This window comes from Balaenoptera ricei, chromosome 8, assembly GCF_028023285.1.
Source record: "Balaenoptera ricei isolate mBalRic1 chromosome 8, mBalRic1.hap2, whole genome shotgun sequence".
Taxonomy (NCBI): domain Eukaryota; kingdom Metazoa; phylum Chordata; class Mammalia; order Artiodactyla; family Balaenopteridae; genus Balaenoptera; species Balaenoptera ricei.
The window spans coordinates 45,843,910-45,856,484 of NC_082646.1; the positions used below are offsets into that span (position 1 = coordinate 45,843,910).

Consider the following 12,575-nt stretch of genomic DNA (forward strand, 5'->3'; position numbering starts at 1 on the left):
GTCTCAACTCCCACTGAAACTGAGAGTCTTAATAAAAGTAAAATGAAGAGAAATAAAAAATCAAATCTGAAAAACAGAGCATAGTCTCAGTTAAATCTCACTAGAGGGAAGTTTCACCGTCAGGATGACAGTTGAAAATAGTTTCACTTGTGAATTTATGCTCAATCTTTCTTTTGGTCACAGAGTTTCAGGGTCAAATTGTTGGGTATTTTTTTTCTTTTCTTTTATCAGTATGTCCCTTTTCTCTTAGGGCTGGTGAGCAGACCAGTACATAACACGAGAGATGTTAAAATATGCCAAGGTCATATAAAGAAACATAAATCGTGTCTATGGAATATCAGTTATTTCAGAATTTTTCTTAATATATGAAAATCACTGATTTGTCTCTCAAGTTTTAGTTTTTGAAATATTGGGAAACTATAGCTTTACATGATACCAACTAGGAGACCTGGGCTTCTTAACATTACATGCACAGTTTAAATAAGGTCAGATTATTTAATTATAAAGTGTGGTAAATGCTTAATCAAAAGTGCAAAGCATTTATCAAAAATGCACTCACGGAGTGTATCAGGCAGAAGAAATACACAAGGAAGATTTTACTAGGAAAATCAGGCAACTAGCCCAGTTAATAAATAGTCTGCTGTTTCTAGCAATGAAATAATGTAACGTAATACAAAGACTACAGATTTTGGCATCTAACACATTCAGGTAAGGATCCCACTTACACTACTTTAATAATGCTACAACCTTGGACAAATTACTCAATCGCTCTAAGTCTCAGTTAACTTACCCATAAAATGAGGAAAATATAACTAAGCTTCAGGATTACTCCAAGGGATCAGAATAATATAAAATAATATATAGCAATCACAAAGTAGGGCAGACATTCAAGTATTGAGAATTATTAGTAATAAAAGGAACACAGAAGTCTGTTGCTTTAACCTTTGTTGTGACAAATATCCAAAGAGTAATTCTGTAACTTGAGAGTGTTGAATTTTCCTTTTGATTCACACTCCAGAATAGTAGACTTTGTTATTTCAAGTTATTTCCTTTAAACCACAGGTTCCTCAGATGACACCTGCAATACTTGGGATTCTGCTGATACCTGTTCTGCCTACATGATAGAATGCAGTCATTTGCCCAGCATTCCTTGTTAAAGTATTACACGAAGATTAATCGTGAACTCGTGCTCTTAAAACAGAAAGGGAAGTTGTTTCAAAGAAGAAAGGTGCTGTCTAAATATGCAGTGTGCACACAGTTTAATGACAAGTTTCTCACATCCTGAAGCCCGAAATGAAAGTAGGGCTCTTCCCTCTGGGCTTTCTCCACTGCAGCACCCACCCCTGCTCAATTCCACTCATCCCTGCCAAATACTCTGTTTATGATCCAGTCACAGGGAGTTAGCAAATTACTGCTGTTCTGAGCTCCTCGTCTGCAAAAGCAGACAATGTCCAAGACACTAAGATCTCGTTAGCATTATAATTTACTAGCTTTGTTGGAGGTGAAAGATTTTGCATGCAAACACATGCAGTGTGAAAGGACTAGGGCCAAAAGAAAGGATTAAATTGTCAACAGAGTCTTGGAACAAGAGATGGACACATCTTAAATATATTAATGCTATGTACATATATACATAGCTATAGCAAACACATCTATGATCACATCAACATATAGTTTCTGAAACATATAATCTCCTACATATATAATATATCCTACATATAGCTAAAAGATAATTCTATATCCTGACCTTAGTTCACCAGTATTGACTGCATATAGCAACACATACAGTTGTTATTTACAGGCATAACATACAAAGGCATATTAACTATATATAAACATATAGACTCTTTATACAAACCTATAGTAAACCCTTTACACAAACACATATTTAATCCCTACATAAACATATGTAATGGAGATGCCATAAAAGAAAATATGACAAGATATTTTGATAGAATGAACACTGGTTTTGTTACCACTTTGAAGTATTGCACTTCATGAAATGGTTGTCTGATGCTTCTTTTTAATTATGTCTCACTCTCTTTATATGGGATCTCTGTTTTTATTATCTCTACAGTTTTTATTCAGATTTATCTCCTGTTACTGATCCATAGTCACTCTGTCTTTTCTCAGATTGCTCTTCAAAATCCATCACTTTCTTGGAGCTTCTTAGGTCTTCCCTCTGTAGTGATGTTCAACATGGTTCGGGGTCTTACTGAGACAGTAAAATCCCCCGATCAGGGAACTCATCTATGAAAATTTATAAAAAATAGAGTGTCTTTTATGGGATGTATAAAATAACCTGCCCAACATTTATTTACTGGGAAATAGCATTATGCAAAGATTTAGATAGAATGCCGGCACTGAGAGGAAATGGTCCTAAGGCAAGCCCTGGCTCTGTTGGTTACTGGCTGCCTGAACTTAGGGAAATTACTAACCAGTCTAAATATGTTTCATCATTAGGAAAGGGGAATATAATAATACCTGACCCATAGGGTAGATTTGAGGACTAAGTGAGATGATGCATTTAAAACACTTTATACAATTCTTAACACAAAGTAAGTTCTCAGTAAACATGAGCTATTATTATTGCTTTTTAAAAAAAATTATTATCTGCAAAACCAGATGATAGCTCTAGTGCAATTCTATATAAGGAGGTACCTCTTGCATAGGTAGGTTTAATGACCTCCAAGAAATATTATGTCAGAATGAGGGATGCTGATTTTATCACAGTCTACCCACAGATAAACCTTTACTACATGTAATTCTCTCCTGTGATTGATCGTACTGTGTATGATAAAATATGATAGACAACCACAGATATTCTATTTCAAGCAATTAAAGGCATGAACCCCATACTAAGTAGATTCCTCTAAGATATGCTGACACAAAATAAGAAAAATAATCCACAGCCTCCTTTTTTCCCAGAGCAAAATGTCAATCTCTTTTAGATTTCTCAGACATCAGCAAAACATCTGCTTTGTTAAGTTACCACTACTTGTCAGCAGAAGCAGGAAGACACAGTGCTTGCTTTACCCTCCATACGATCCTTAAGCACTCACAAATAGGACACCTTAAAACACACATATGCACACAAAGTAACATATATTTTAGAACTGTTCATTTAGAATATTTTTTCCAGGCTTCCCTGTACAGTTCCTTGAATACAGTATACAAAGGACTAGTTGACCTAAATAAAATTTTTTTTCCAGGAATAATACTCTTATTTTGGAGGGAAGAAGGGTGGAGGGAAAGAGGAAGAAAGAAAAGGTTATGTAATTTTTACTGAGTGGTAGGATATCTAAGTGTGGGTGACAGTGTGTGTGTGTGTGTTTGTTTGTAAAATTAGGTACCTTACCTACATCCTGATAAATTGTCAAATACCTCTTTGGACTCTCCTCCCTTACTTCATCTGACTCCCCCTTTTCCATTTCTCATGACTCATAGAAGGTTGTTTATGTCAAATGAATCAGTGAATGAGAACTTTAATTTACTAGAGCAAAATAAACACTACTAGGATTGAAAAACACCTAATTTGCCTTGGGTGGTGGGAATGCACTGTCTAAAAAACAGCACTGTTTGTATTTCATTTTGGATTCTATACATACAGACTACAGAGTTTTTGAAATCTAATTTTGTACATACACAATACGGAAATCTTTGTCTACTTAATGTCCTTGCTCACTTCATACAATTTTGCTTCCTATGCTCTTGTATATGCCTTAATACCCTGAAATAGCACCATAACTACCAGTATCTAGAATTATTTTTCCATGTATTTGGATAATGTGGGGATATTGGTATTTTGTTTATTTTCATAAAGCTCACTTAAATCACTTGACCATAACCATGGAATAGAGACATGAAAATTCCACCTCCTGGCACAATTGAACGTGTTTTTGTTGAATTCATTTTGGTTTCTCTTTATGCATCCAACCTCCATTTAGTCTTTGAGGTCAATGCCTGTTGTTTAAATGGCTGGAGGAGGGGGGACTCTTCAGTGATCAAGTCTCTATGCTGGCAGGGCTACTGGAAAAAGCTCCCACAGCTGACTGAATCTATGTTATGCTTGTCTAGCACCACTAGCATTAATCCTTTGCAACCAGTAATGGTCAATTAACTCATCTTAAAAAAATATTAATTAATCTCACTTGAATTATTCATAGGAGTGATGATTTTGTTTTTAAATGGTAATGCGTATTGCTACACATTGGTGGAGGGGCACATGAAAAATACGTCTCCTGGGTATTACATAGCTCTTTCTTTGCAATATGTCAAGCTAACTCCTGTATTATTATTCACTACAGCCAAAGTATGGGGTAATGGGGATGAGTGTGTGTCTATGGGTGCATGTGTGTGTAAGTATGTGCATGTGTGTGCCCTCCTACTACATCACATTTGATAATTTCCAGTATATCTGGAAATGCATGCCATATCTGCCTTTGATTCCTAAAGAGAGAACAAACTTCAAGACTCATTCTTACCATGAGGCAAAGTGACAAGGAGAAGGTACCCTGATACTACTGACTCACTAGTAAGATTCAGCTATAACACAATTTGCTAACCACGCATATAGAACAGAAATGCAAAATTCACTTTGCTTGCACTCACTCTCACTCCACCTTCTGCATTTTCATGATCTTAAATGGTCAACTCAACGGTTTATTTATATTAAGTACCAAATATTTGTTTATTTTATCTTATATAAAAATCATGGTGCTTCCCTGGTGGCGCAGTGGTTGAGAATCTGCCTGCTAATGCAGGAGACACGGGTTCGAGCCCTGGTCTGGGGAGATCCCACATGCCGCAGAGCAACTAGGCCTGTGAGCCACAACTACTGAGCCTGCGCGTCTGGAGCCTGTGCTCCGCAACAAGAGAAGCCACGATAATGAGAGGCCCACGCACCGCTATGAGGAGTGGCCCCCGCTTGCTGCAGCTAGAGGAAGCCCTCGCACAGAAAAGAAGACCCAACACAGCCACAAAAATAAACAAATAAATAAATAAATAATAATTAAAGTTGCTAATAATTTAAAAAAAAAAAATCATGGCTCCTCTCTGTGGGGTTGAAATTCAAGATGGTTTATTTTTCTTCTAATATCTTCCTTTTTAAATGTTCTACAATGACAATATCTTCTTTAGAGAATGAAATGCATTACAGATAACATCTCACTTCGTCAATCACAACTTTTCCAGTTACATTCAGACATTTTTCTTTAAGTTAGATATTATTTTCATAATTTTAAATTGTTTTAAGATGGCATCATAATTTCTCACACTTTATTCTAATGACTGCAGAAAGATAAGTCTTAAAATCACATATTTTATAGGGAAAAGGAAGTTACAAGGAAAAAATAAGCACATTTATTTTGGGGGTGAGTGTTAATATAAACTAGAAAAAGTCTTATAATTATCAAAATGTTATTTTTGTTTTGGGGAAGAAAATTTTTGCCTGAGTTTATATTTTTGCAGGAATTCTGGTTAAAGATATCAAACTGAGCATATGTTTTTATTTTTCACTCCTCCTCTTAACTGAAATATTACTAAAGATGTAAAAATGTGAATAATCATAAACTAACCTAAAAACAAAAATAGCTTTTATTTGCACAACAGAGAAGTTGATTCTTTAGAGCACTCTATAACTGGATAGGATTATACTGACAGAAGTCAAAACAGAGGGTGTCAAGGCCTAGAATATGACCAACAAAAAGCAGGAAATCATCTCCCTAGTGGGCTTGAAAGAGCTCAAATTCAGAATCAGCAGCTACAGAAAGAAGTCGAATGTTGGCCATAATCAGGGTAATTGGTGATTATCTACAGAATAGCTTGATCAGGTGACACCTTCTACTACAGGCATCCCCAAACAGAGGATGATATGTTCAGCATTTGTTCCCAAGATAAACCCATAAAACTGCTTTCTGTAAAAACAGTACATTGTATGCCTGGAAGAAAGCTGATGTGAATCTTTATGCCTAAGAGAGAAGCAAAAAAGATCAAAGTAACTCCAAATTTAACACAGGGTGGGGACAGTGGAGGATAAAATGTAAGGCAGTGCCGCCAATTGCTCTGCTCCTGATAAGTCCTTTTATTTTTATATTTGAAAGAGTTCCCAGCTTATCTGACTACTCTTGACATTCCATGTCCCCTAATAATATGTATCAGTACTTTCCTTAATTCTTCACATAAATTAAATGAATTCATTTTATTCTCTCAACAGCCATATGTAGTAGGTAACATTGTTATCATCTAAGAGATAAGGAAGCTGGGAAACAGAAATTTTAAGTAACTTGCTTAAGTTCACTTAAGTTAGTAAATATTAGAGCTGAGATTTGAATATAGAATCTGGTTCCAGAGTTGCATGTTCTTAACAGCTACCCTAGGTCACCGTGACACATAGCTGCCATTTGATGTGTCAAACAAACTCTATAGACACACACAGAGGTAAGGACTTCAGAGAAATAGACCAACAAACCTACAAAGGAAACCCATGTCATCTCTCTATGTTTATCAACTGAGTCCCTTGTTCATAAATATGAACAGACAACCAAGAATCATCAGATATTTGAGGAAACCAAAACCAGTAAGAGAAAACTCAAGATGAACAAATGGAACAATTGACTAAAAAAAAAAAAAAAACTCAGCCATTTGAAAGAAGAGAAGAAAACTTTAAAAATTATAATGATTACACTTAGAGAAATAAAAGAGGATATTTCATCAATAAAAAGTAGACACTGCAGTGGGAAAAAAAGTAATTATATAAAAGTAAAGCTTCTTGGAAATTTCAAATGTGATTCCTAAATTTTTTTAAAAGTCCATAGAATGGCTAAGTAATAGAACAGAGACAGTTTAAGTCAAATTGCTCATCTTGAATGACATAACTATGAACTCTCTCAGAATATGGAGAAAATGAGAGAAATTGAGGAATACAAAGGATCAAGGCAGGCACTCCAACATCCACTAAATAACAATTCTAGAATGACAGAACATAGAAAAATGTAGGATAAAAATGATAAAATTTAAGAAGAATATAACTTCAGTCATCTTAAGAAATTATTTTTTAATATATAAAGAATTAACAGACTATCAAATAGAATGGGATAAAAAGACTTAAACCTAAAAATATTTCAGCAAATTTCTGAATTTGAAGGGAAATTATGTAAGTTTTCACAATGGAAAAAATAAACAAGTTGCTTCCAAAGGAATAAGAACTCAGATTAGCATCACATTGGTTATCACCAACACCAAGATTGATGATAATGGGGCAAGGCCTTCAAAGTTCTGAGATAAATAATCTTTAACTTGTAATCCAAATCCACCCAACTGTCAATCAAAAAAAAAAGTATTCCAGACAGACTCACATATTTTATATCTCATAAATACTTCTTTCAAAAAGTTTTCCTGAGAATATATTCAAACAAGAAGATAAATATATCTAAGATATAAACAGATATTGAATCCAAGGCGGATAGAACTAATAGGAGAGCAAATAGTTAAAATCAAAGAAGACGATTGTGCATCAGGCCTAGAAAGCAGTAGATCCAAACTAGAACTAAAAGTCATTTCATAAGCTTGTCTTCAAGAATGAAGTGGTGGAGTTGAGGGGAGAGCAGAAAGCTTTTTAATTTTACGTATACCCTTCTATGCTATTTGAAATCTTAAATCAGAAACATGTATTATTGCTCTAATGGAAAAATACAAGGGCCAAAATTATAAAAATACATGTATAATATACATACATATATATGTCTACCTATGCATATAAATTGTACATGTACATACACATGTGTACATGGAAACATGCATATACATGAATATATGTACATATGTATATACATATCCATCCTTTCAGGTTTTTTTTCTTTGAGAGTGCTTGTAAAACTCATATAGGTACCTATTTTCAGATGGCTAATGCTGTGTCTTAATCAAGACATATATGCTTTCTAATTGTGCAATCCTATGTCATCACGGCCAATATTTCTTCACTGAGTAAAGCAAATTCTAAGGATAGTAAATACATATAGTGAAATAAGTTATAATCTCTACTGGATATACAAAGTTAATCTCACGACTCTAAGGATGGGGTGGTATATTCAGCTTCATGGCTTTATTATTTTCTCATTGTTCATTAGGGCTTAAAATGCACAGTTTCTCATGAAAGAAGCTGACCTGTTACCTATGCAGAGTTCACGCTGGTTGCTGTTCTGAAGACTACTTTAATCTCTCAGTAAAACACATTTGGAGAGTAATGATTTTCAGATGCTAAAATCTCACAGCACAGAAATCTGGCCAGATCATGAACCAAACATAATTCAGAAAAACTGTGGAGCTGGAGGAAGCCAAAAGTATCTGATCAGTATACGTCCTTGCCTCATCCAAGCTATTCTAGGAGGTAACTTGGATAAAGATTGGATATAACCTAATAAATGTATTGGCTTCATTTTTTTTAACCAAGGGTGTTCCTGTTAACATTTTATACGGTCAGTTTTTCAATTTCCAGTTCTAGTATTTGCTATTTGTTTAAAAAATAAAGATTAAATATTACAAAGCAAATCACAGGTACAGTTAATATGTGCTTGAATGGTTTCCTCTGCCTAGAAGGCTCTTTCCACTGTTCTCTGCCTGATTTCCTCCTACTTGTTCCTCACAATTGAATTCAGGTCTTACTTTTAGAAGTCCCTAGCTAGTCACTTTTTTGCCCCTCTCACTAGACTGGGTTGCATGCCTCTCTGTGTTCCTACAGCACTCTGTGCTTCCCTCTATCAAAAACCCTTCATTTTTGTATTGTATTGTATAAGGGTAGCCTTTGCATCTTCCCCCCAGACTGTCCTGCACCTGCTTTTCTGCCCTGCTCCTTCAATATACCACGTAGGCCCTAAGCTCACCTGAGACCATTCCATGCACAGTTCCTTGCCAATAGGACTACAGATACCATGTAGGCCCTTAGTGCTGTGTGGAAATCCTACTACACTTCTGCTATCAGGTCACTGCCTAACTCTCCTGAACAATATTTCACACTTTATTTTCTCTTTTCAAACCACCAACATCCCTCCCATCATCTCACCCTCAGCTGATGTCTTTGTTTCTCATTTACTTAGGAAATAGAAGCAATCAAAAGAGAATTTTCTCATGTTCCCACTACCAAATCTATATACAGATCTGCATCTCTATATTTACAGTTTTACCTTCAATAAGGCATGGGTTCTATGTCTAAATATAAGCCAACAGTACTGCTTATGCACTGGTTTCCATATCTGCTCCCATGCCAAAGGACTTGATCACTTTTTCTCTCCTGATTCATCAGGACTAAATAATTACCGTCTGTATATAAATGTGCTCTGATATATATCATCTTATAATTATTTTAAATCCCTCTTTTACCACATCCATCTTCAGCTGCAAAACAAATTTAATTCAAAATATTACAGGACGTCCTTCACAGTTGTCTTGCAGTCTCCCACCTTTCTTCCATCATGTCTTTGTACTGTTAACTGAGGAAGAGGTGGATAAAAATCTGAGGGTTATCTTGTTAAGAAATTTGATATCTCAGGACAAAATGAACCATCAGTTATATTAACACTGTGCTTTGAAGATTCCAAGTTATGTAAATTATATCTTTCAGCACTCTTCATTCCTATCAGATCACATGTGAGAAAGCAGCAGTAGGACTCTAAAGCAAATAATGAATAAGGAAGAACAAAGTGAAAATTAAGGAAGCAATGTTAGTTGAGGCTCAGTTCAGGAAACACACACCACTTTAGGTGGTTTAAGCAGCTGGAACTTTAATACAAAAGGATAAGTGCTTACAAATGCTTTGGAAAGGCTAGCAGAGAAACCTCAGTGCTAAAGATTCTTGGAAGCACACCAAGAACCCCACAGAATTATGGTCCAGCGAAATTACTACCTCTGACACAATCAGAACCACGGAGAATCAGGAAGCCACCACTGGGAATACTGAGTTCAAGAACACAAAGCAGTAGACAGGATCTAAGCAGTAGTGTGCTGGTAAATGTGTGACAACCAGCTGGGGTCCTCCCCACACTTGTTTAAAGTGTCTGTTAATTACTGTGGTGAAAACCACCCCACCACGGATATTACAGGCACCACCGTGAGGCCACTAAATGTGGAGCTGTGAAGAGATGAGCAGAGATAAACACACAATTGCCTAGTATTCCCACCGCACAGATACAATAGACGTAAAGAAATTCAAGAGCATTGAAAATACTAAGACGTAGTAATTAGGAAGTGATGAGTTCTGAGTCTTTATTACCTTGCTTTTTAATATAATATTTTTACTTGTAAAATTATATAATTTAGATTTTAATAATGACTGTGTTTAAAAACCAGCCTGCAAAATTCCTAAAAGTTTAACAATCGGCTCTCATAAACTGATACAAGTCAACTCCAGTGCACCACTGTATACAAGGATCAAGAAGCTTGGAACAATGACGTTGCCATCAGCACTCTGCCACAGCTGAATACATTTAAATAGAAGACACTTCTGAAAGTCTGCTTCAGGTTGCCAAGTAATATTTAACTGAAAAGTTCTGCTTGACACTGTTTTCATGAACTCGACTTTTTACTCCCACAACTAACAAAGAGGGCATTGTTTCTGGAAGTTTTTGTTTTCTAAGTCAACAATGTTTATCAACTTACGCAGCACCTCCCTGGTTTCTCATTGGTAGTACCAGTATATTGGGAATAGATGACAATGACAGGAAAGAAATTGTATAGGAAGGAACTGACAAGTTCATAGTCAGAATCAATATTGTGCCAAATACTTAAGTGCATAAATAGTTGGATAACGGAAATTAAGAGATACAGTTTTTAAAACTCTGCTGAACAAAAGTAGCAATATTCTCTTTCATCACAATTCATTCTCCCACACAAATGATACCTTACAGATCAGGTAATACCACTAATCAGGTGCCATTAGCAAAAAAAAAAAAAAAAAGATTGACATGATATCTATCTTCCAGAAGCTATGTGAATATTTTCAATGCCCCTAATAGTGCCTTTCTGATCTGGTAAGTAGCTAAACAGTACTACCATTATCTAAAAATGTTGTTTCTCATCGATAAATCTCAGACTGGTAGACTGCGAAGAATAAAGAAAACAAGGACTAGAAAAGTAAAAGTGTTAACAAAAAACATTTAGGGCACATGTGTCTATATAATGCTTCCTTCTTGAAAATGTAGGTATTTTTAGAAACATGATAAACCATCCAAAAGTCCATTAAACCTAGTATATAGAGCACAAGACAAAAGTCTCAGTTATATTTGTCTGAAACAGTGTTAAAATTACAAACTCTTCACCAAGCTATAAAATACAAACAAAGAAAATATGGGATAATAATCTCATTTGGGACTACTACTAACTCAGTAAAGTACTGGCTGTCCAATTCGTATAAGCATCCCTTCAAGAAGTTTTAATAAAGATACAGATATTATTTGTGATAATAAGATGATTTCCGTTACTAAACTTTGGCTGCATTTAGAATGACTTGGGCAGCAGAAGGATTATCTCTGAGCAAAACATTCCTTTGAGAGTATAATTAAAGATTTTAGAGTCTTTGCAAACACAACATACATCATTTAAACATCATCAGAAGCTCATTCCAGGGATGTGGAAGGGTTTGATGAGAGAATGTGTGTTTATTGGAAACCAATTTTCACATGCACAAAATAAAACTCTAATTAGCACTGTTATTTTAAACTTGCACATCTGCTATAGTCTCAACTTTTTACTTTTCATTTTAACTTGTATTTCTTTCATTTAAATAGATTTAATTTCTCACCTCTTTGTTCATCAAGTAGCATGGTAGAAAAAGTTTAAACTTTGGAATCAGGAGTAATTCAAAACTAAGTTCCATTCTTTTAAGTCATTCCTCTCTGAGACCCAGTTTCTTTACATGTAAAATGTAGTCAAAAACATCTTCCTCATGTGGATTTTGTACCCTCCTTATAAGAAAGTCTGTGCAACATCTTTCTTTATGGCAAAATCAGGCCCATGAAGCTGCGAAGCATGTTTCACCAACTGGATCCAAAAGCATCCCCATAATTTGTAAGATCGGTAGGTTGGCTACAGTGGAATAGAATGTGTGTGTGGCGAGGGGGCAATGATTTGAGGGGACTCTTCAATAGACAGTAAAACTTCTGTCTACCGTGTGGGTTTTGACACTTTTTTCAATTAAAATAAAAAAATTTTTATTATCTAAAATAACAACATGATGAACAAAAAATAAAATACAAAACTTGCTAACAACTGCAATTACTGTTCATCTATTCTTTTTTTTTGTATTAGCAAATATTTCAAACATTCAAAAATGCTGAGTAAAACATAAAACACCCCTGTACCCACTACACAATTTGGTAAAACATTAAAATTATGGAGTTCATTTATTCTTTCAGTAAACTATGTATCAAAATGACATTTTTTGTTAAACTGCTTCTCACATTTTTGAAACCATGAACACTGAATAATTTACCTCTTCTCTTATACAGAAAGGCACTATTTTGTGTACGTGCATGGGGCAAAAATGAGTAAAAGAAAAAGAAATATCCTCCCTGATGGAGTTTATA

The 12,575-nt window shown here is 35.1% G+C and overlaps 1 long non-coding RNA gene across 2 annotated transcripts in view; it reads right to left on the reverse strand.

Moving 5' to 3' along the window:
• The window catches only part of LOC132370498 (uncharacterized), a 132,431-nt gene that overhangs the window by 20,690 nt on the left and 99,166 nt on the right, over window positions 1-12,575 (reverse strand). The gene's annotated exons all lie outside the window — the stretch shown is intronic.